This window comes from Rhinolophus sinicus, chromosome 4 (genome assembly GCF_057876585.1).
Source record: "Rhinolophus sinicus isolate RSI-liver-muscle chromosome 4, RSI-T2T, whole genome shotgun sequence".
Taxonomy (NCBI): Eukaryota; Metazoa; Chordata; class Mammalia; order Chiroptera; family Rhinolophidae; genus Rhinolophus; species Rhinolophus sinicus.
This window is the reverse complement of record NC_142504.1, coordinates 52,227,197-52,252,830: the sequence shown is the minus strand read 5'-3', so window position 1 is coordinate 52,252,830 and position 25,634 is coordinate 52,227,197. Positions and strand designations below refer to the sequence as shown.

Here is a 25,634-nt window from a genome sequence, read left to right as displayed (position 1 = left end):
GTAGTGGCTCCCATATTGGGCTGTGTTTAAAGGTATAAAATTAATCCAGATAAAGATAATCCAGATAAACTGAACAGGGGTTTGGGGGCTGGGGCTGGGTGGGACTGGCCATGTAGGGGGACCGGCATGATTATCAAGGGAAATAAGTTTATAACAATTTTAAATTTTGTATTTTGAAATCTTATTTGTTAGTAGTGTAAACAAATGCAATTGATTCTGTGACGGTATATGTGTACTGCATCCAGCAGTCTTGCACAACTCTGTTAAATTCTAACTTAATCCATTGATTGCTTTCAAATTTCTCTATATACAATCATAGATTCTACAAATAAAGGCAGTTTTCTTTCTTTCTTTTTAATCCTTCTGTCTTTTATTTATTTTCCTACCCTTAATATATAGGCTAAGTCATCCAGTACAATGTTTAATAAAAGTGAAGATAACTGGTATCCTCTTAACCTCAGTCTCAAACAGACAGCTTGAAGTGTTTCACCCTGAATAGCTTTACCATTTCAAACCTGTCTCTCCATGTGTGTGGTGCACATTCTTGTTTGATCTGATTTTATTTCATGTTTCTTAGTAGACTTGTATAATTTCCCCTTAAAATATCGTATATCTATATCTATTTGTTGTTGTTGTTAGAACCAGCCCTAGTGCTCTAATACACTTCTAGGGCCAAGAAGGAGCCACTCCTGCACAGGTGCCAGGTCAGCAAACTGAAATTCTGTGTTCCTATACGTGCTCAGCGTCACCAGAAACGCAGGATATTCTGTCGGCCAATCCCCAAAGGCCTCGCCAACTCTGGGCTCTATCCTTATTTCCTTGTTCCTTGATCTTTCTAACAAAGGTCAGATCTGCAACCTCACCCACTCCTGCCCTGTTCTCACATTGCCTCTTCTAATGCCCTATAAAACTCAGTCTTGCCCCAAACCCCTGGGAAGACTGTTCCACTGCTGTGAGGCATGTACGCCCCCAATCCCTGGAGTGTCTGCCTTTGAATAAAGGATTTCAAACTCATACTAAAGTGTTTTAGTTTTGTCACTTGACACTAAGTATCTTATGCATTTTGTTGTTATTGTACATGATGGCGAGAGAAGAGGAAAGACAGGCTTGGGAAGGTAAACACAGGAGCTTCATCTGTATCTTTAATAGTTTCTTCTATAAAATGTAACACATCTGAAGGAAATGCGGCAACATGTTAAAATAGGAAGGACCCCCAAACCCGATAAATCTTGGGCTTCCTTCTCTTTTTAAAGGAGTCCTCTGTGAGGAATGTCCAAGAAGCTTGACTTCCAGCATCTGTTAACTGAGAATACCAATGTGTGGCTCATAGAGTTTTATCATTTTCAAGAGTTATAAAAATGAGGCTAATGTTTGTGAAAGGGCCCAGCCCAGTGCCTGACGTGTAGTGGGTCCCCTGGTTGTAGTTGTCGAATTTGAAATAACAGGGCCACTCAATGTAAGGTGCGCACACTAGAGAGGAGGGAGTGGGTGTTCTACTCCTGACTCAGCTGCTCATGGTCCTGGAATATTTAATGTCATCTGCATTTTGGGGGCTGTTTTCTCATCTTTAACATGAAAAACAATAAGGGCTTCCAGAAAAAAGGGTTCCCCTTTCATCTCTAAGTTTTTAAGTTTCTATAAATCTTTATCAAAGTGTCAATACGTGGTAAATTAATATCACTTGGGTTTTAAAATGGGGTTACTAATTCTAATACAGGGAAGTGATATTTTAGAAAAAAATACTTATTCTACACATAGTGTTATAAAGATGTAAATTGGAGACAAAAAAAGGAAAGTTTTATCCACAGTACTCTCATCAAGTATATATTAATAGCTTTCCTCTTTTTGATTTTCCAGCCTTGCCCATTTCACTAATAACTGTCATCATGTGTACCTCCAGTTTATTCCATATGACTAAAATGTAGAAGTCAGATTCCATTAGTTCTCAGATTCTATGATGGCCAGAACAGTGCTGTTCCAGGTTAGATAAAGTATGCAGAGTCCCAGAATTTAGAAAGGTCCCAACTTCAGAACTTGGATCTTTACACACCCATATGCCTGAGTCTGATCCGCCCTCACCCACCCACACCTCCCAGTCTAGCTGAGTCTGCTTCCATTAGAGTGGTTTCATTCGTGGCAGCAGCATAATGACAGGGGATGAGAGGGAAAGCTGCTTCCTCAGTGACACCTGGATTAGAACGCAACAAACTCCACATGAGGGCTGAGAGGAAAAGCCCTGGCTACTCTTCAACTCTGCCCTGCACAAGAGATTGATTTCCTTATCGTTATTATTATTTTTGAGTGTGTGTCTCTTTTAGACGAACATAACCATTTAGTGTTACTTAGAGAAGAGCACAGACACACCACATTAGGAAGAGAAGTAGAGGAAAGGAAAACAAATGCCACGTATTGAGATAAATTTAGGCCCAAGATGGAGCTGCTCCCTCCTGGGGTGCCAGGTCAGCAAAGGGAAACTTAGATAACTGTTGTGTCCCTGTAAATGCTGCGTTGGACCAGAAATGCAGTATATCTAGCCAGCATTCCCCGCTGCCAACTACCAAGAATCTGTAATAATTTCCGTGTTCTAAATAAGGCAAGATATGCAGCCAGCCAATCGTCTTAAGTCAAATACTCTTCTCTAATTCCCTGTTTGATCAGCTAGCATTATAAGGAAATTCCCCAACCCTCCCAGCCAATCCTGTCATTTCCACAGCTGTCTCTCCTAAGTCTCTATAAACCTCACTCTTACTGAAACCTTCCGGGGAACAGGGCTCCGCTGCTCCTGAGCACTGTACACCCCCAATTCATGGGTTGTCTTCCCTTAAATAAAGGACATCAAACTCATTACTAAATTATTTTAGTTTTGTCATTTGACGTACTGAAAAAAGTATCTGGTTGAAGGTTTGGGGCAGTCTTTATTAAAATCTATGTTTAATTATTGCCAACAGTTGTCTGAGCCTTTAATTTGAGCAATAATTGAATAAAAATGGTTATATAGTTGATCCTTGACTAATGCGAGGGTGAGTGGCGCTGACCCCGCGTGCAGCCAAAAATCCACAGAAAGCTATTGACTCCCCCAAAATATTACTAATAGCCCACTGTTGACTGGAAGCCTTATCAAAACATAAACCATTGATTAACAGGTACTTTGTATGTTATATGTACCATATACTGTATTATTACAGTAAAGTAGGGTAGAGAAAAGAAAATGTTATTAAGAGAATCACAAGGAAAAGAAAATACATTTACAGTATTTATTGAAAAAAACTCACATGTAAGTAGACCGGTGCTATTTAAACCCATGTTTAAGGGTCCACTGTAATCACAATTGAGAGAAACATAGTTTTTAATGCTGACCAGATGAAATAAAATTTATTTTCATAAATCAATAGATGGTTGTGGACTTTGTCCCCAAAGTAATATTTTCTTATTGGTGAAAACCTACACAATAAATAGAAAGAAACAATTCACCCATTTCTCACCATTCAAATTGCTCACTGTCTGAATTGAGGCTTTTCCCACCTGTTTGGCTAGGAAAATGTCACCACAGTTGTCACTCTCTTTTCCACATAACATTTACCACAGCTGGGCTAGACATCTGCAGAGGGTATAAATGGCAGCCCCAGAATACCCTTTTAGTAAAGTATTCGATTAGCTTCTTATTTGGCCAACACCTCCCGAACTTGGCACAACCCAAAAGCCTGCATTTTGGGATGCTTGAGATTTGAATCTTGGTTATAGCTGAGCATGTCAAATTTTCAGTTTTTTTCTACAGAAAAAGACCTACAGAACAGGGTCTGGTCATCCTTGCCTCCTTGCAGAAGGACCCACAACTTCCCTCCTTAAGCCAAACCCCCTTTCCTGGCCATTCCCACTGCCTTCTCCTCAAGGCAATCTGAGTATAATTAGCATAACTAATTAGCATAACAATCCCCGCAGACCCTGGGTATAAATAGCATAACTGAAAAGAAGCTTTCAGTTCAGTTGAAAGTCAAGGCTGTGTCTCTTTCTCAAAGCTTCACTTCAGATGCATTTCTCAGGTGATCCATTACAATGCCCTTTCTTTACCATTTCTGAGGAGATGCTGCTAGAACAGGATGACCTGGTGTTACCACATTTCTACCTCTGTCCAACATAAGCTTCTTCATTTGGACACACACACGCACACACCTGATTCTCCAAAACTGTATTATTCCCTATAATTTATACTTTATGTGGACCCCAAGAGTCAACTACTGCAGCCTGTTCAGGTTCCTGAGCATTTTCTATGCATCTGGGACTGGGATACATGCTTTGCTCACCGTATCCTCTTACTGTCCATGCAATCCCATAACGTCCCTTTTTACAGACGAGGAAAAGGAGGTGAAATAACTTGCCCAAGACTACATAGCTATCGTGTTAATTTAGAGTATTTGAAGTCTCATTCTACTAGGACCTCTGGGCCAAATGACCCACTGCTGACTCAGATGGTGGGCATGTGTTTCGGGCGGCGATTGTGTTTCCATAACTGTCTCTCCCTCCCAGCAGCTCACTCACTGTATTAGCATCAACGTGGCTACATGAAGCACGAGATTTGTTTCCAGTCAGACCTGACTTCATCCACCCACCAGGGTCCCCTTAGGAGTGCAGTCTTGAAAAGTGACTTAAAACATCAGCCCTGCTATCCCCATTTCTAAACTGAGGATAAGTGTATCCCAGGGTTATTTTCAGGATGTAATAAAACATGAGCGTAAACCAATTAGTGCTGTGCTCAAGTGTGGTCAATGTCCCATCAAGGATGGCTGCTCTTACTGTTACTCTACCAACATTCTCCAAGCATTTCTCAGAACTCTCACCATCGATCATTACTCCCTTCACCTGTGGTCAGACTCCTGCCTCCTCTTTCTCGGGACCATCTCTCCCTCTCTCCCCAGTTACCTCCTTGTGCCATCCCACAAGCAGTGGCTCTCACCCTAACCTGGCCTCCACCACCCATCAAGGTGAGTCTCTTTCCAAAAGCTGGAGTCGCAGGTCCCCTGGGCTTCTCTGCACCTGGAGGATGCAGAGCCAGGCTGGGACGCCTAACCCTGCTGTTTCCAGGTAAGTAAGTCCCCTTTCCCCAGTGTAGGCTGCAAGGGGAGGCTGTGAGCCTTCTGGCTGCCCCGGCTGCTCCACAGTCCCCACACGGGCTGCCCCGTGGTAGTCAGGTTGTAGCCGGCTGTCGGTGGTGGTGCGTGCGGGCAGCTCGACCGTCCTGTAGTGTGTGGCCCGTCCCAGAGTCAGCTACATCCACTGACACCGCCACCAGGAAAGCAAGGTCCCCAGAGCCTCTTCCATCTGGCCAAGTTCAAGTCAGATGTGTGGTAGGAATTGTTCTAAAATTAGCTTTACCTGTTACATTTTTATACAGCAGCTAGAAAAAATTTAATTTGTAGCAGGATTTGGTGACCCACATGTACTTCTATTGGACAGCGCTGTTATAGACTGGCAGTCTCACCATTTCTCTGAAGAATGCACAAAGAAAACTGTGTGAATAATTTCGAGGGTGAAGGACTCTGGAGATTCACACAAAATGGTTGAAAGCTGAGACTGGAAGTCAACTCCTGGTTCCAGTTTCTAAGTTGTTCCCAGGCCATTGTCATGTTATCACTTTGCAACACAAGAGCCAGCCATTAGAAACCCAGTACACAATACTGCCAGCTTCTCTGTGCCCTCATCCGTTGACATGCCTGGCACTGAAATTCAAGTGGGTAGAGAATAATCCTCGCAGCAAGGGTGCTGCTGTCCACCTTGGACGAGATGCCCGGCCCTGTGCCTCCACTTCTCTTTGAATGCCACACCATCATGGCATTGGGTGGACCTCTGGCTTTCTTGGACCTTTGTTCTCACATCTGTAAAGTGAGGTAATTTAACTGTTAAAATACACGTATGTGACTACGATTTCTGTATTCAAGCAAATCATACAAACCAGATATCACTACATTCTCTACTTTCTTATGAAGCCTGTCAATTTCATGAAAAGAAAAGAAAACCTGCGTTATTGATCCTCCAGCCCCGAACAGGAAACCCCTCTGCTCTTGCACTTCTAAGCTGAATTTAAATGCCTTTTTACGTGAAAAGTCAAAAGTTATGTACAGCTTACAAGCTTCAATAAAATGATTAATGAAAGTAAAATCTAAATGATTCTGAAGGAAATCAGTCCCTCAGTTTCCTTGACTTATCTACCTCCCTGAGCTTCTGATTTTGCAGTTAGGGATTTATGATTGACACATGCCTTGCTTCTGAAACAGCCCAACACCCCCCACCACCACCACTCACACACTTACTGAAGGCCTAGGTCAAGGCCGAGACCTCCCAGTATGTGTGAGAAGGGGTCGGGTAGAAGGAGTTGAAACTTACTTGCTCTGTTTTCGGGTTGCTCTATTTGCTCTTCATTTCGTCTTCTCCATTGTCCAATACTGTCTTCTTCTTGCACACATCCCAGTGCCTGACTCCACAGGTGAGTGAATTCTGTGAACTGGTGACAAAGAGCGGTGAGGCCACCAGGAGGAAGAAGACTCTCACTCACTTCCTTACAGATCGTCATTCACATTCCCCAAGGGCAGCCCAGACCAGGCTTCTGCTATGAGCCTTCACCCTAAACCCCATCTCCCCCCTCACTGACTCCTGCTTTGCCCTTTGTGAGCCCTTTGACCTTGAGCAAGGTCTTAACTCCTCTAGGTGTCAGTTTTCTCCTCTCCAAAACAGAAAGCAACACTGCCAAAATATTATCTCTCTCTGAATTGTACTTGACTTCAGTATCAACCTCTGGGTTACAGACTAGCTCTTTTCTGCATGAAAAATCCCACAGAGAAATATCTAGAGACCGAGTATATCTTTCTCGAGAGATCTCATCTTCATGGTAGATTCTTAACTTTTCAATTCTAAGAAATGATCCCGAGCTGTTCCACTCTCGCTGTCACTTGCTTTTGGAAGGATTCCATCCAGTCTGTTTCTCTAAAGGACGGATTCAGCCTCTAAGGGCATGTTAACTGAGGGCAGTATGACAATGTATAAGAGTAATTGCTTTCATTTTTTGTCGGCTTGCTGTGTGCCAGGCATGTTCTAAACACTCTACCTGGGCTCACTTATTTATTCTTCACAACAACCCAATACAGTAGGTTCTGATTTTATGCTCAATAGATATGAGAAAACTGAAGGAGATACAAAGAGCACAGGCATTGCATCTGCTTCTACAAGGGTCCCTGAGGACTATTTATGGAGGTAAATAAACTGAACTTATGGCGCTAAATATGACAAGGACTACAAAGTGCTTAACGTATTTAAGACATTCAGTAAGTGTCCATTACCTGACAACTCTTTAAACATTATATTTGAAAGGATGATGTTTCATTCCCATCACAAAAAAGAAATACTTCAATGTCCATTCATCCACTCATTCCTTTACTGTGACATCCATTCAGCAAGCATCTGGGAGCACAAAGATAAGTAAGACATGGTCTCACTACACTATGAACTCTTACCAGTGTCTGGTAAGGGAACAATGAGTAAATAGGCCATAGCTTGGGAAATGCTATGAGAGACAGAAGCACAGGTAGCATTACGAGAAAGTAACTAAGGGCACATCCATCCCTGATTTCCTGGGTAAGGGAAGCTCTCTGGGGGAGACAGTGTCTGAGATGAGCTTAAAATGATGAACAGGAGTTGGCCAGAAAAAGTGAAATTCATAGCAGTCCAGAGAAAAACTACATGTTAGGTGGCAGGACTGGATCATGGAATTCTAGGTAGAAAGTGGCTGGAGATGGGAAAGGCAGGGAAGCAGCAGCCACATCACAGGGAGCCTCACAGCCTAGGAGCTCAAGACTACTCTCAGACAAAAGGTGGGACAAGGTGAAGAATTTTAAGCAGGAACCTGTCTCGATCAGATCAGCCCTGTTACCTTGGGGAGGCTGGGTAAGAGTGGCCAAGATTAGAGGCATGCAGATGAGTGGCATTGAGGCGGGGGTAGAGCCAAGACATATTCAGGAGGCAGAAGCCACAGGAATTGGAATGTGATGAATTAGTTAGAAGGGAGAGTTGAGGATGACACTCAGGTTCCTGGCTTGGACAGAGTAGACAGCAATGTCCTTCACTGAGACAAGACGAGGACATGGGTTGGGGGTGAGGAATGGTTTCACTCTGGGCTATGTATGAGGTCAATTTGAGCTCCCATGTCAGACATACTTGAAGATGTCCATTAGTCAGCTGGATATGTGCATACATCTCAGGAGAAAGGTGTGGAATGGAGATGAATCTGTAGTTTCCTATTATCCCTTTCTTTCCTCCTGACCTGTGGGATAATTGAAGCCAAGAATGGGGAAGAGATCACTCAGGCAGAGTAGGTAAAGTGAGAAGAGAAACTTGGCAAACAGCTGCTTTTGATGATTTGGAGAAGGGTAATCTCCAAAGAACAGATTATATGTCTTGGGTTAGAGAAAGAGAAATAGATGTAAAAGAAACTCAGAAATCCAGAAAGAGGAAACCGTGTTTCACAGAGGAGAAGCTGGGGATCAGTGGAGATATAGACTTCAGGTATCTGAGGGAGGGGACATGAACCTGACCCTTAAACAGAAACAAATCAATGGAAATGAGTATTCAGAAACCTGAAGGTGGCCAGCACCACTCTGTGCTGTATGGGGTGTATGCTTGGGGCGCTCAGAGTAGGTCAATGGGCCTGTGTATCTTGTTTTCCCCTAAGCACTGCAGATACGAAGTATTACAGAGAGTGACAAAAACACTCAGTCTTCTCCTTCACTCTGTACCATGACTTTCCTGCTCTCCTTGTTTCTCTTTCGTCCAGATGCAGTAATGAGACTGTCACAAGCAGAACGGCACTCACTGCTGCACATGCTCAAGGTTTCCTTCAGCAAGTTGTCTGGCACTGGGAACACGATCCTGTACCTTTCTGGGAGGGCTGCGAAAAGTCAGACTCATGCGATCTTCCCCTGGAGCAGGGAAGAAGACAGACTTTCAGCTAGGACTTCATGTGTCCCCTTCTTTAGGGACACGGACTTCTCACTCAGTCATAGGACAAGGGTGGATGCTGACGAGCAAACAGTGTGGAGTCTGCTGAATGTCTCCTGTTTTCCCCTCAAGACCAGATCCGTTCTCCACATTTCTCCACCGTGCTCTGTGCCCCAGGAGGCCAAGCCCTGTAGCTTACACTAATGGGAACCCTGGCTCTCTGATTTGTCTAATTTTGGCCAATGGAAGTTGAATTTCAAAAGAACCATGACTGTATCACCAGACAAAAGCACTCCTTCCTCGGGCATGAGAATGTCCAAGCCTGTGAGCTCGTATTCAGGCCCTGGGAAAAAGGAAATAAATTCCTCCAGTGGGTTAATTTGTATAAAAGAGAATGTCCGCTAAGCCAAGTGAGTCAGACAGAAAATGTCGAGAATCATATGATTTCACTCACATGTGGGATATAAAACTGAACGCATACAAAGGAACGAGACAAACAAACAAAGAAACAAAAACTGATAGACACAGACAATAGTTTAGTGGTTACCAGAGGGTAAGCTGAGAGAGGGTTGGTAAATGAGGGTAAATGGGATCAAATATATGGTGATGGAAGGAGAACGACTCTGAATGGTGAGCCCACAATGTGATATGTAGACGATGCATTACAGAACTCTACACCTGAAACCTAGGTAACTTTCCCAACCACTGTCATCCAAATAAATTTTAATTTAAAAAAAAAGAAAGAATGGCCAACTCCACTTACACCTCTTGGTTCTTGGACATAAGCCTACTGGTTATGGGGTAGACAGCCCTATATTGGGCAGTGGGGGAGATTCAGCAACCCAAGGCCACCTGTCAGGAAGGAAACCCTGACCTCAGCCTCCTCCCACTTCCCAGTCTCCAGGTGATGCTTGGTTAACTGCTCTCAGACAGCAGATAAGGAAGATTATTAACACGATCCATGAGGGTGAGATTTGTAAGGCACCTGGGAAGGTAAAAAGCAGTGGAGAGTCCATCTGGAGTTGCAAAGGGAAGAAATCAAGCAGATGGTCAAATAAGTGGGTTACGTTTGCCCCCAAATGAGTATAACAAGTTGGGGTGTAGGAAGAAGATTTTATCTAGTTTGTTTCATTTCACTTTCCACAAGGCCACCAAGATCCCATCTCTAACAGAACAGGATGTACTGCTGTTCCTTCAGTAACAAAAGAGGAAACTAGACAGTGTTGAGAGATTATCATTAAATTCTGTACTTTCTTGTTGATGAACTTAACAGAGAAGAGCATATAGATTATTTGTAATGCTTTTTTTCTTGGGTTAAATAATGATTCTCAGGTATCTGCTGACTTTTAGAGTAACTAACAACACAAAAATATAATAAAGTCAATAACAAAAGAAACCTATGAATATATTGCTTTATATATAAATGATTATATTGCCTTATGAATCAATATTATGATTAATCTAATTCTGTGTTCTTGATGTTCTTTAAAACAATAAATACGTGTAAAGTAGTGAAACAATCCCAGCTTTCACTAAATGATTGAGACTAGAGAAATGCCAGCCACTTTCATAATGTCAACGAAAATCCACACCTCTACAGTTACGACTGATCTGTCTCTTTCTGGAGTTCCTTCATTCACTTTCTGGCTACCTTTGTGTCAACAGTTAACTGTTTCAATCACATGCTGAGCATTACTATTCTAATGTAGTTCTGCTGTATTTGTTTCTTAATTTATAAATTAAAGTTACAGAGTAATCACCAAAAATATGAGTTGTTTTCTGAAAGTGGTAGAATTCGACTTAGCGGTGTATGGGTAAGCAGATTCTTTGACTCTACTTTTATTTGCTGAAGCCATGGGAAACAAAGAATTAGTTTACATGTACAGCATTGAATATCCATCCATTCTCTCAAGGAGCTCAGTTCTATATGAAAATAAATAAACATAATTTAATATTCTGATAAGAATATAATATATTGTTTATTGAGAATTCCTCATGTGTTAGGTAGACATTATATTACAAGGTGTGATCAATAGATAAGGTGAATATTTAAATAAAAAAATTGCTACAGTAAAATACACATTGCCATTAATCCCCCTCACTACCAACATACTTATCCCATTTTCTTGCCACTTTTTGAAGCAGTTCTAGAAGTCCTCTTTCGTGAGTGTCTTTACTTCCTCCTCCATCGTGACAATGCTCTGTGTCACACATCCCTTCTGATACAGCAATTTCTGTCCAATAAAAACATTACAATATGTCCTCTTCCACGTTATTCACCAGATCTGGCAATGTGCATCTTCTTTCTCTTCTCCAAAGTAAAATGATTCAGGAAATCGAGGCAGCAACCACAACAGTGCAACTAAAGACACTCACGAAAGAGGACTTCCAGAACTGGTTCAGAAAGTGGCAAGAATGATGGGGTAAGTGTGTTCAAAGTGAGAGGGAGTATTTTGGTAATAATTTTTTTTTTAAATTTAAACACTCACCATACTTTTGATCACACCTTATAAGCATTTCATATAATTTTGGTTATTTAATCCTGATAACAGTACTGAAGGATTGCCATTAATGTTATGCTCTCAATTTTACAGACATTGTATAGATTCAATGCAAGTTGAATTTAAAAGGAACCATGACTGTGTCACCTGACAAAAGCACTCCTTCCTTGTGCATTAGAATTTCTAAGCCTGTGGTTCCGGGGCCCTGGGGAAAAAGAAACAAATTCCTCCAGTGGGTTAATTGGCATAAAAGACAATGGCCATGTCCAGCTCCATCTCTTGGTTCCCGGACATAAACCTTCTGTCTATGGGGTATATGGCAAATGTAAGACTTCAATAAATGAAGTGAACTGATAATAAGAAGCAAGGTTGGGATCTGAGTCCAGATCTGTCTGATTACAAAACCTATGTTCTTGATCCTAGAAGAATGAGCAACACAAAATAAAACCTTTTTAAGGAGATATTATGGGGAAAATAGAGAATCAAACCATCCATTATATGCTTAATTTTTCTTTTTAACCTGCAGCATTAAGTTGTATTCCCCAGAGCCACATGAAGTTATTTAAATTGATGTCTGCAGTGTTTGCTTAAAGACAATCTTCAAAGACTTCTCTGCAGACAATTATATTATGTAATCAATTTATTCTGACTTTTGAGTTCCAGGAATTCTTTATTTCCCCCCCCCCCCAAAAAAAAAAGGGCATCACAAGAACTTTATTGAACAAAAGAAAAACACCAGGTTGGAACACAAAGACATGATCCTTGATTATTGCCGTTGGTGCTGCACTCCCCCACCCTCAACCTCCTGAAGAAGACAGAAGTATTATCCAAAGGTGAATGGAAAAGAGGGTGAAAACTTCAAGGTCAATCATGGTGACCGAATTAAACACTCCTGTGAGAAATGGGATTTACTCTGTTTGCTGAATTTGAAATGCTCCTGGGCACACTCTGACCTCACTGGTAATAGCCTGACAGTTGCTCAGAAATGGAATAACCTTAGTGATGAGAATGTGGGCGTTAGGGCCTGTGGTTGATAGGAGGGGATTGTGCCCAAACTTGGAGAGGACAGGCTCATAGAGGAGGCAACAGCCATATTGCAGAAATTCAAAAGGGAATCAAGGATTTTGGAGGCATTTTGGAGGCCTCTATATAGAGCATTAACTGACTTACTGTGTACAGTTCATTAATTTGTGAGGGAGTGTGTCCCTTTTCACCTCTGATTGCCCCTTTCTGTAATTTATACAGGGGCCCACATGACATACAGCGACCCATTCCACATTATGAGATTCAGTCTCTCAGCATCAGTTTGAGGATAGGATAGCACAACACCTGGCATAATGCAGAAGCTCAGTGGAGTCCATGACCTTCAGTTCCTTTCTCTCCATTCTGCCTCTTTGTAAAGCATGCTGACAAGAGAGCTCCTGCTGGGAGCCCTGGTTTTGGATTTGCAGTGTGCTCTCTGTGTGATCTTAGTTCCTTGACTTGAATAATAACAATGGTATCTCCAGACAGAAGAGCTCTTCATCATGAGTTATCTACTGATAACTCCAACATTTGGTCCTAAACTACATCAGCCTGGATTCAAAGAAACCTAGAGTATCTGTGGGGACACTGATTCTGTGGAGACTTTCTCTAAATAACACTGTTGGGAGAGGCATGGTAACCTCCCTCCTCTTCCAATGAGGAGATCAGGACTGTCTCTCCCACCTCCACACCAAGCATGGGGACTCCCCAGGCCTTGAGGCCCCCATGGGTCCAGAGCAAAGGTCTGTGTGTGGGGTCATGGAATTGCTTGACCTGTGTGCTGAGGGTTTTGTGGGCAATAGACCAGCAATGACTCACCCAGAAAAGTCAAAAGATGAATTCAGGTCATAGCTAATTTGGTGACTTGGACCAACTCTCCTACTGAAATCAACTAAATTAATCTTGGTGAAATAAAAATAAAAAAGAATCTTCCTAAATGTTTCCACTAGTTAAAAAGATAACAAGGTACGAATAACATTTTTGTTAGTAAATGGATTGCTTATTTTGGTGTCATAGAGATATGGGTTAATCTCCCATATGTTGCTGACCAATTAGCAACCTCAGGAATGGCTGATCTAGGCACCAGGCTTTGAGCTGCCCAGTTCCCTTGCTCACATTCTGGGAGGTTCCATCCGCCTCCTATTTCAGGTTCCCTATATCCTCCTCAGCCTTCTTTTGAGGTACACAGCCAGGGAAGACAGGATGTATGGCTACAAATATTCATCTGCTCTTCACTGTGGGAATGTGAATTTGTTCACCGAGCTCAGATTGCTTAAGATATTTTTTTTTTTAAATTAACGTTTTATTTCTTGATAATTTTGTTTTTTGGAACTGTTATTCTTTTTTTATAGTTGAAATTGGATAGATGAAATTGAAGCAATAAAAAATATTTACTTCAATAGCAGAAAGGAAGCTTACATTTTCACTGTAGCGTATCCAGATATCACTTTTTATATACACACAGGTACTTATTGACACCAGATCAGGTTTTTGAAAATCATATTTCCATAAAGGAAAAAAAAAAGTTTGCTCAAGGTCAGTTACAGGCAAAGAACTGCAACCACAAAGCACATAAAATTCTCTCTGATCTCCTTTGGTCTCTAATATAAATTTCACAGAAGAAGACATAATGACATTATATAATGACACCTAGAAGCCTACAATATAATTGGAGCCAAAATAATAAGGACACAAATGCCTAATCATGATTGTCCCACATCCTTCCCAACATGAAGCAGCCTCGATCCTAAGTCCAGACTTCAGTCCTGCTAGGCCTCAGCCTCAGCCTGCAGCATTTCCTGTGTTTCTCAGGTTGATGCCTCAGTATCAGAGGAAAAAGGAAAGGGAATCTGATGGCTATCAAATGTATCCTCACAGATGCCACAAACTGTGCCCTAAATGTCTGGTTTGACATTATTTCCCATTGACTTGGGTTCTGATTTCGAGACTACGTATGTTGAAGTCCTTGATCATCTCACAGAGAAGGCAAGGTCCATTCTTTCATTTTCCAGGAATTTTCAGTAATTGTGAAAATCTCGGACTGAAGGTGCTGGCAATGACGAAAATGGAATTCATATCCATTCCACTTCTCCAGCTGACATGGATAATGTGCTAGATGTCCTATGTGTCCTCATAAAAACCCTGTGCTAAAACTGTCTCATGGAAGAAAGAATTGATGCTTAAAGGGGAACAGTCACTTTTCTAAACAAATAGTTTCTGCCGTTTCAATTGCAGTATTGGGCCATTGTGAATATTCTTAGTGTTTATTAACTTTATATGAATATACTAAGGCATTTGTGGGCAAATATGGGTTGTCCCAAACTTGCTTCCCAATTCAGAAGAGGCTAGTCAGGACAGAAAGAGCAATCACTCACGAAGACATGGATAAAGGCTGCCTTGGGAACATATCTGGAAGAGTTCCCTTTCTGGACAGTCTGCCCTAGAACCCTTCCCCCTAATGGAGGGGAAAAGGCTAAGAAAATCACATATCTTCTCTGTTTTGTGAACTTGCTTTAGTAGTAAATGTCATGGGTGAGGTACATGGAGAGGACGGAAAACTCCGTATCTTGGACTTAAGTACACAATGAAAATGTGCAATGAGGATACTGTCTTGGAAATTTGCAGCCAGAATATTTTTATTCCTCCACATAATTCAGGTCACCTATAGCCCTTTCTCTATTAAGAATAAACCAAGAGCTTTGCCACCCATGGAAGGAGATTGTGGCTGTACTCAAAACAAGTTCACTTTTGCTTATTTACTTTTATTTATTTTATCATATTTATTAAGATATAATTGATATATACCATTGTATCACTTTCAGTGTTACAATATAACAATGGAAGCAAAAATAAACTAGTAGTATGACATTCTGCACAGCAAAGGAAACCATCAACATAATGAACAGGCAACCTATTTAATGGGAGAAAACACTGGAAAATTGTATGTCAGATAAGGGATTAATGTCTAAAATATATAAAGAATTCATACAACTTGGTAGCAAAAGGACAAACAATCCAATTAAAAATGGACAGCAGAAGTGAATAGACACTTTTTCAAAAGAAGACATACACATGACCAAGTGGTCCATGAAAAGGTGCTCACCATCACTATCGTCAGGGAAATCCACATCAAAACCACAATTATCTAATACTTCACACCTGTTAGAATGACCATCGCAAAGATAAGAAATAACAAGTGTTGGTGAGGGTGTGGAGAAAAGGGAATCCTGTGCACTGGGAGTGAGAATGCAAATTGGGGCAGCCGTAATGGAAAACATTGTGGAGGTTCCTCAAAAAATGAAAAATAGAACTACCTTATGAGCTAGCAACCCTACTTCCGGGTATTTATTCAAAAGAAGTGACATTAGTATCTCTATGAGATATCTGCACTCCCACGTTCATTGCGGCATTATTCACAGTAGCCGAGATAGGGAAACAACCCAAGTGTCTGTCAGCAGATCAGGAAAACAGGGAATGTACACAATGGACTATTATTCAGCAATGAGAAGGAAGCATATCTTACCTTTTGTCACAACTTGGATGAACATTGAGGGCATTATGTTAAGCGAAGTAAGTCATACAGAGAAAGACAAATACTGTATGATTTCACTTACATATGGAATGTAATAAAGCTAAACTCATAGGGAGTAAAATGGCAGTTCCCAGGGGCTGAGGAATGAGGAGATAGCGAGTATTGGTGAATGGGTACAAACTTCCAGTTATCAGGTTAACAAGTTTTGAAAATCTAATGCACAGCGTGGTAATTATAGCTAATGATACTCTATCATATACTTGAAAGTTGGCAAGTTCACTTTATGAGTTTCTCATGAGATAGTTGGCTTGAAAGTCAGGTTCAGTTAAAAAAAGAAAGGGTTTTCTAAATTTCCAGTTTTCTTATTTACAGGTCAAAAGGCAAGCCTGGCAACTAACGAGGAACAGAGAAATTGACTAGAGGGCTGGATACAGATAACTGGGGATGTGATGTCAGGGCAGTGTTGTGAGATGAGGGCAAACTGTAAGTGAAGGTGACATTCTGGTTCCCTTTCTCCAAGGGTGTTATCCAGAGAGCATAGAAACTTCAGACAAACCCAAAATAGACAGAGGGAGAATCTGAGACCATCTGGCTGATGTCAAGCTTCCCCAACAACCATGGCAGGTAGAATAATGAACAGTGGAATGCTTTTGCAAAGACACTCCAAAGCAGCACGGCTTTTCTCCACAGGCTGAACATAAGAGACCCAAATGTCTGTCAGCGTCTCTTAGAGTGTGACGGGTGCTGAGGGGACCAGGGCACACAGGGCACGGGATTTGAAGGAGAAGCTACAGGTGGGAACTTTGAACACAAAGGCATGGGGTGGAGTCAGTAGTGGTGGGTGCAGGTCTGGTTATTGCACCAGCCAATTCAGAGGAAGAGGCCAAATCCCAAGACAAGCAGGGCAAAGAGCTGGGAGTCGGGGAGGACGAGAGGGTGGCAGGAGGACGATGCTAAGCACGCACACTCCTCCTGTATGCAGTGATGCCATCCTGGGGACTAGCCAAGGAAGAGAGAGAGAGACACAGAAAGCACAGAGAACGTACCAAAACAGACAGAGCTGACCTAAAAGTGGCTGTTCTGAACTGGAGGGAACTATTTCACATGCAGATGAAATGTAGTATCTCGTTTAAGAACATGGGTTCTAGAGTCAGACCCTCTGGCACAAATTACTGTTCTGCCTCTTACTCCTGTCAGGCCTTGGACAACATGGCTGCTCTGCCAAAGCCTCCATCTTCTCATCTAAAAAATGGGAACAAGAATTACAGCACCGATTTAATAGGTTTGGTGAAGATTAAAGGAGATAATGGGACCAAAACATGTGCAGCACAGTGTCTGCCACACAGAATGTCTTCAATTATTATGAGCTATTAATATTGTAAGTAAATAAAATAAAAATGCCTCTTTTATGAAAGTGTTTAAAATAATAAGTAGAAGATAAATTCGACCTTAGTTTACTTCTTTTTTGAAGCAATTAATAATAAAAAAACTTTTTTTAACCAGAAACATTTCTAAAGTGGCCATTTATCTTCCTTTTTGTTTCATAGCATCTAAAACTCTGTCCTATTGTTTAGGGATATTCCCACCTTATGAGTCTTGGTGAAAGAATGAATTCATCTACCACGATAGAGAAGAAAATGCTAGATACTTTTTCTCAGTCCTCCTTGCAGCTAAAGTTAGGTAGAGACTGTGGGCTTTACTGATCAGACGCACTCCCCACAACTGCAACTCCCCACCCCCAACCACACACACAAATGCTGCAGTTGTGGGATCAGGAAGGAAAAGCCTGGCAGTTATGCAGGTGCAAGGAACCTAGTTCTGACGTGACCGTGGCTGCCCAAGCAGTGGCAGCACCCAGGCCCCAGAGCCAAGCGCCCGCAGCTGCACTGGCACAGCCTGCAGCACCAGTGTCCCTCTGCTCCTCTGCCTTCTCATCCCAGGGTGCACCCTGCGCAGGGGAAGAGTGAGTCCCTTCCAGTTGTGGGCCACAGGCCTTCTGGTATACCTCCCCCTACCTCCTCCACATTCACCTTCCCGTTGTTGATCATCTCAGAAATGGTATTTATTGGAAAAGAGGACAAATAGGGCAGCTCCCTCCGGAGAGCCAGCTTCTTCCTCTCTTTTCTCCTTGTAAGGACCCAGCTTGTCTCAGTTCACATTTGCTCTACACAGCATGTCACAGGGCTGCACATAGTTTCAGGGACAACCTCTGTCCAGGGTTAATGGAGCTCTGATACATACGAAGATTTCAGAGACAACCATATGGGAATCTCAAAACACAAGTTTAGCTAAAAAAGGACGAGGAAACAAATTTCTCTAAATAAGGAAAAATTAAATGCTAATACCATGTGCCTGATTTCCCAGACTACTACTTTGAAATGGTCACCAAGGCATTCTAGCAATGAAAGTTTGGGGGAAATAAAATGTTTGACAGTATAGAGGAGTTAATGTTTTTAAAACTGATAGCTGTATTAATACTATCTAATAATTACTGAAAAGTTACCATATGCCAGAAACTGTACTAGGTACTATTCGTTATTTAACCTACATAACCTTTTAAGATAGGTGCAATTATTGCATCCATTTTCAGGTGGGGAATAGGAGGCACAAAGAGATTAAGAAATTTACACAGGCTGCTTCTAAGTGATAGAGAGGAACAGTGAATAGCTGCAGACATTGAAAATACTTCAATGACATGGGAAGTTGCTCAGGATATAAGGTGAACAGAAAAAAGAAGAATGTAAAACCCTATCCATATTCCACATGTAACTTAAAATATGCTTATGGTCCTCAAAATCATATTGATTATCATATACATGCAAAGAGGAAACGTAGAAGTTAACACACCATATTAATAGTAGTTGTTGGTCTTGATGATATGATTATGGGCATCTTTCTTTTCATCTTTACCTTGTTTCTCTGAGTTTCTTCAATGAGCATCTTTACCAGCATGTCCCAAGCTACCTCAATGGCCACCTCACATTCACGTCAAAGAAATCCACAGGGTTCACTAGCCTTATCTTGAGAACCACACGGCAAGCATGAGGCCCACAGAAAAGAGTAAGCTCAGGCCCTCAGCCAGCACTAAATGCCTACGATTCTTCCTGACCTACCACTTCCTTCCATTGCCCCAGTTTAGGCCATGCCCACTTGCTACTGAAGTGAGGTGTCTGACCACCAAGTCTCTACTTTCCTGCCTTGTCTCTGAGGACACAGCCTGTCCATGGGATGTCACTGCTGGAAACATTCACCTTCTTGACCTTCTGGGCTCGTGAGTCACACCCCCTGACCAATTCAGTCTAGCTGAGTGAACAAAGAAATTCCTCAATGTTTCTTTTATTATCAGAAGTTCATTGGGAAATCTCTTTTTTTACATACAGTTGGAGATAGATTATCAAAATTGGAGCAGTCTCGGATATTCATTTCCACAGAAGTAAAGAAAAGTACTGACATATATTGCAATATAACAAGCACAGATTTTGTAAATGACATCATTCACTGGTACCGGCAGAAACCGAATCAGGCTTTGGAACATCTCATTTATGTGAGCTCCACCACAACCCGAGCTCTAACTCACAAACATGGAAACAAGAAATTTGAAGCAAGAAAGAATTCTCGAATTCTCACTTCAAACCTTACCGTAAATTTCATAGAAAAATAAGATGTGGCCATTTACTACTGTGCTGGCTGGTTCATCCCACAGTACTAGAACCGTCAAGACAACCTGTACGAGATCCCCTCCTTGGATTTGTGCCCACCTACATCCTTCCCAACAGTGGCAACGACAATGAGTCCCCAGCTGGGCTCCCTACCTCAGCCTCACCTTGTCTGCAGCATTTCCTGAGCTTTCCAGGAAGCCATATTGGATTATGCTTGCACTTTAGCTTCCAGCTGATCCCAGGAATTGTGCTTCCAAAGCTTTACTTGACACTAGATCCCAATGAGTTAGTCCTGTCTGGGGACTGAGAGCACACAAGTTGTAGCCTATCCATCATCTCACAATCCAGAGACTTGCAGTAAGTGGTCAAAGTTTCAGACTGAGAGAGGAAACTGCCGGAGCCATTATTATCATAAATACTCAAGACAACCCCTCAGCAATATGACTAGTATTGGTCCATTTTACAACTAAAGAAATTAAGCTTAGAGAATTTAGGCTTCATGATGTGCCAAAGACAAGAAGTCCATGCTTTTTGAACGGGACTGTGAAATCACAATGAAAAGTTTAAGGATTGCAATGATTTGAGTAAACACTAGGGTATCTGGGGTAAATTAGGAATGAAGCAATGTTGTTTTTTCTGTGAGGTGTGGGGAAAATGTTTCTGCCAGCACGATGGCATCAGAACAGAGCTCTGAATTCATTGGAGCTATTAGATGAGCTCACTGTGTGAAACTATGTGAAAGAAGAGAGACAACCTGACAAGACCAGAAAATCTAACAGTGTGTGTATGTGTGTGTGTTTATGTGTGTATATGTTTGCTTGTGTGTGTGCAAGTTCTCTGTTATTGTTGTCAATTCTTTGAATATATTAGCTCCTTTAACTCACACTACCTATAAAGTCTGTTCTGTTATCATCAAGCATATTTGAATCATGGGGTAAGTGAACTACTAAGTGGTTCAGTCACTTTTCCAAGTCACACAGCTGGAATGTGGCTAGTTGGCAGAGCAGGGTAGGGACCCAGATAATCTGGCTCTTCTAGACTGTTACACTAAACCACTTGTTAATTGCAGGACAATAAAAAAGAATTCATTGTTTGCATCCCCATAGAGGAAGCAGAATTAATCATTAATAATTTTTGTTTGCAGTTGGACATGACAGTTAAAGTTGGGGCAACCTAAGATGTCAATTTCCAGAGCAACAGAAAGAGTGTTTATATCTTATATGGTGTCCACTGAAGACTTTGAAAATACAGTTATGGACTGGTATCAGTAAACACCAAGCCAAATATGGCACAACTGGTCTATCATCTCAACAAAAATCCCAGCTGCAGTTCACTTAGGTGAGAAAAGCAACACATTTCAGGTAAGAAAATGTTTTCAAATGTCTACTTCAGTCCCCATCATAAACTTCATTGAAATAATTGTGGCCATTGACTGCTGTGCTGGTGAGACCCACAGCACTAGAGGCACCAAGAAACCCAACCAAAGCCTATATAGGGCTTTACTGGTTACCTAAACTTTTACTAGAAGCAAGGGTAGAGAGCAAGACATGAAAGAAATACAAAGAATCTAAGGACATAAGTCCTTTTCAGACAGGAATGCACAGACAAGCTTGTAAACATATCACTGCTACTTTCTTTATATGGTTGTCTCATCTAGTACTCAAAAGAGCCTCACAGAGCAGAAATGAGGTCTCAACAGGATGACATGCTCCAGTGTTCAGTTCTTAGAGAAAGAATCTCCAGCAGCTTTTTATATGTCAGACTAAATGGTGAATAACAAGAAAGAGACACATAATTTACAATGCATTCGAAGGATAGAATACTATACAGCCACTGAGAACAATGCTTTATGGATTTGTTAATAAAATCTAAAATGATTCACAATGTAACATAAGGAAAAATTCATGAGTATATAATAACCTCTTAAAAATACAAATGTTTTTATTGATAGTAGAATAATAAAAGGGGAAGGGAATTCTCCAAATTTTTAAGAATAATTGTTCCTGAGGAAATAGATGGTTTTATTTCTTCTATGTACTTTGATTAACTTTATATATTTTCCTAAATGAGTTACTATGGTTTTTTTGTAAAAAAAAATTTATCAAAGTAATTTCTCTTGTTTGATAATAATATTAATAATGAGACTTCATAATATCACTAAAGACTCATAATGTGCCAGGTATTAATATTTGAGTATTTTATGCATTACCATCCTGTAATGTAATAATACCTCTAGAAGATATATACGTATGCAAGGTATATATGTGGAAAATGAGGCACAAGAAGCTTAAATAACTCAGCCAAAGTCAGATAAGGGTTAAGTGGTATAGGAAGGTGTTTAACTATCTATGATCTTTAAATAATATTCACATAGGTTATTTAAAGACCTGCAACATTGCTCACAATAAGTTAACCTAAAGAAGAGAATATAAAGCCCAATAGGCAAATACCACTTAAAACTATACACACACACACACACACACACACACACACACACACACACACATCTCCAAGGAATCCTATTTCTATCTATAAATATGTAGAGGAAATTTCAAAGTAAAAGATGGCTGCCTTTCACTGTCACTTTTTACACCTCATTTTACTCAGATTTTCTTGAATGTACACTTACTTATCTGAGTTTTCGTATTTCCCAACTCTGTGTCTTTGAATGAGTCACTCACTTTTCTTTTCCACTGTCCTCCTTGCCAAATGGAGGTTGTCATAACACCCCCCTCACAAGACTGCTGAGAAGATAAGTAAACATTCAGAACAGTGTCTGACAAATCCAGGATATTAGATGCTGTGTTAATTTTAAAGCTTATTATTATATATCAAACATAGCATTGCTTTGAAAATACTCCTGCATGTGACATAATGTTCAGGAGACACTTGCAAGGTCCAGAGTGAGAAGAAGCTGATTTCCAGATTGCTCTGTCTCCTATATCTGCCAGCTACTGCAGTGTAGTCCTTTCTTGGAGGCATCCAGATAATAAGTGAAATTTGATTGCTCTCAGTCATAATCCACATGGTGACATCTCAATTAATTTAAAAAAGCACAAAAATACTCCAGTGCTTGTGCATATGGCATATTAAATAATGTCAATGAGGTATTTCAGTGTCTGATATTTTTGGAGTTGTGTTACAGAAAAATGAAGGTCAGGTTTCATACCCAAGTCCTGAATCAACAGCAAATCACAGAATGATAGACATGGGGGCTGAACACAGCAGGTACGTCTTCATATTTCTGAAGCAATGTTTGTATGGACTGGAATTGAAGGGGGAACAGTGAGAGGGTATGAGGACCGTCCCTCTCTGTCACACACTCAGATAAACACATCCATCTCCAGAGTTTCCTTCCAGATCATGAATCCTCTTACCTGATCTTCCCAGCACGCATGGGATGCAGGAAACCCCCAAACTGCTCAGATCTGCAGCAGAGCATGAAGAACCCAGGGACATATCGGAGCCACCGCTTCTTCTGAGAAACCAGAACCAGCCCCGCCCTCCTACAACTGGGCTGAGACCTTTTGCTAACAGGGACCTCTCTTTCTTACCTTCTCCCTGGGGAGCAAGCCCAGCATACAGGATGCAGCTACTGAACGCTCTCATCTTCTCCTCCTTCTTGGCTTGTGAGTTGCCTCCAATCACTTCAGTCTACATAGAGACTGAAGAAATTATTTATTGTTACCTCTTTATATTTCACTTGTTCATGGGAATTTATTTATTTATGTTTGTATATATTTATGTATTTATGTATTTTGCTTACAGTTGGCTTTGGGCAATTAAAGTTGGAGCAACCAGTAGTATCAATTTGCAGAACAAGAGATAAGAGTGCCTACATATCTTGTAAGATGTCCACCGAAAACATTAACACAGACTACATACACTGGTACCGGCAGAAACCAGATCTGGCGATAGAACACTTACTGTATGTTGACTCGAGAACCACTGTTTCAAATAACTTCGGTGGGAAGAAAAACAAACTTCAGGCAAGTAAAAGCCCTCCCACTTCTACCTTGACAAGAAACTTCTTAGAGCAAGAAGATGAGGCCATTTACTACTGTTCCTGCTGGATTGATACCCACAACGTTAGAGCTGCCAAGACAACCTCCACAACAACCATCTTCAGGTCTGTGCCCACCCACATCCTTCTCAGTCTGGGCAACCACAGAGGTGGCACAGCGGGCCACCCAGCCTGAGCCTCCCTCCCTGCAGATTTGAATCCTGCATGTACTATCTTTCTGTTTTTGTTGCTGTTTTTCCTGTACAGAGATTACCTATAAGTTACATGGCTCAGACTCACAGAGGAAATCATCAAGGGCCAGAAACCATGGTGGAATTTCACCTTATGTCATCATCACAACACTCTTGCAATCTAGTGATCATGTTTCCCACTTCACTTTTAATAATTTGAGGTGTAGGGACATAAAATTACTTTTTAAAACCCAAACCCCATGCTTCTCCAACTTTGCCAGGCCATCCTGAAGAAGTTCAGTGTTGATTGCCACCAGGCATTTTGGGGTGGATGTGAGATGAAGCCTCTCCTCCAGGAGGAAGAGGATTACTCCATCAATCCTGAGGGACTGTGTCACAGCACGACCGCACACTTCCTTCTGCACAGGCCTCACATCCCGCTGGGAGTGTGAGGTACTCACCCACGATGGACAGTCCCGTCAGGATCATTTGCCCGGGATTCTGCTGGGAGCCTTGGAGGGTCACGGTGGTTGTTCACTCAGAACTGCTGCTCTTTCTCAGGCCCTGTTCTAATTCATATCATTTTGTGACAATCCGTTGACCTGCTATTATGATTTGTGTTTTGTAGATGAGGAAACACAGGCATAGAGACGTTATTTAATTTGTCAGTGGTCTCCGAGTTATAGAGTGGCGGGCTGAGTTTCTAGCTTCAGTGTCTGTCCTTGTAACCACCATGCCACCTGCCCCTGAAACACTGGCAGTAGAAATGGCATCTAATTGGTAGTTTCTACAGCTAAAGAGAAAACAAATTCTTATTCACAAAATAATTACTGAAACAAATAGGTTAGTATTCTCAGCTGAGTCTTAATTAGTGTTGTCTTTCTAGAAAAAGTGTAAATTCTATGGCTGTTTGACTTTCAAAATATAAAACACTAACAAAATATAAAAATAATAGCAATAGCATTTTATTTTCTTATTTTTTTGAAATAATAGAAGTAAATAAAAAAGAAATATTTTCCTTTAGGACATTTTCTAACAGGACATATGCCCCTGATGTTCCTGGAACACAGCCATGCCTATTCATTTATGAACTGTCTATGACTGCTTTTGAGCAGAGGAGAGTAACCATAATGGAGATCATTTGACCCCCAAAGCTGGAAATATTGCTTATCTGACCATCTACAGAAAAATTTTCCAGCCTCTGATGTGCAATATAGTTAGTGTAACTATAATTGAAATTAAAGATGCAATAAGAGAAAACATTGATCAATTTTACTACACGAAAATAAAAAGGTTTACGTGGTAAAAAGCAACATAAGTTTAGTGGTTGCCAGAGGGTAAGGGGGGCGGGGGGTGGTGGGTGGGAGATTAGGGTAAGGGGGATCGAATATATGGTGATGGAAGAACTGACTCTGGGTGATGAACACACAATGGGATTTATAGATGATGTAATACAGAATTGTACACCTGAAATCTATGTAATTTTACTAACAATTGTCACCCCAATAAATTTAATAAAGAAAAAAAAAGCAACATAAGTAAACTCAAAGGACGAATCAGAAACTATTAGAAAATATTTGCTACCTCTTAAGCAGATAAAGGCCCACTATCCCTGATATAAAACTATGTTTTAAAAATGGAGAAAAAAATATTTAAAATATCCTATAGGAAAACAGCAAGAGATATAAAAAGCCAATTCGCAAAGAGAGATACAAAAAGAGACTGACATTTACTTATAAGAAG

General features: G+C 41.1%; 2 long non-coding RNA genes across 3 annotated transcripts; one reads left to right on the top strand and one right to left on the bottom strand.

Moving 5' to 3' along the window:
* Positions 1-3,286: 3,286 nt before the first annotated feature.
* Positions 3,287-23,471, bottom strand: LOC148758376 (uncharacterized). 2 transcript variants are annotated; one of them, XR_016021095.1, is made up of 3 exons: positions 23,252-23,471; positions 6,379-6,496; positions 3,287-5,870 (listed from the first exon to the last, which is right to left on the bottom strand). It is a non-coding gene; the product is annotated as an uncharacterized LOC148758376 (long non-coding RNA). The 2 variants fall into 2 exon arrangements; XR_016021096.1 differs by lacking the exon at positions 23,252-23,471 and adding an exon at positions 7,329-10,901.
* LOC148758375 (uncharacterized) lies at positions 23,210-23,680 on the top strand. The gene is made up of 2 exons (XR_016021097.1): positions 23,210-23,326; positions 23,466-23,680. It is a non-coding gene; the product is annotated as an uncharacterized LOC148758375 (long non-coding RNA).
* The last annotated feature ends 1,954 nt before the right edge of the window (positions 23,681-25,634 follow it).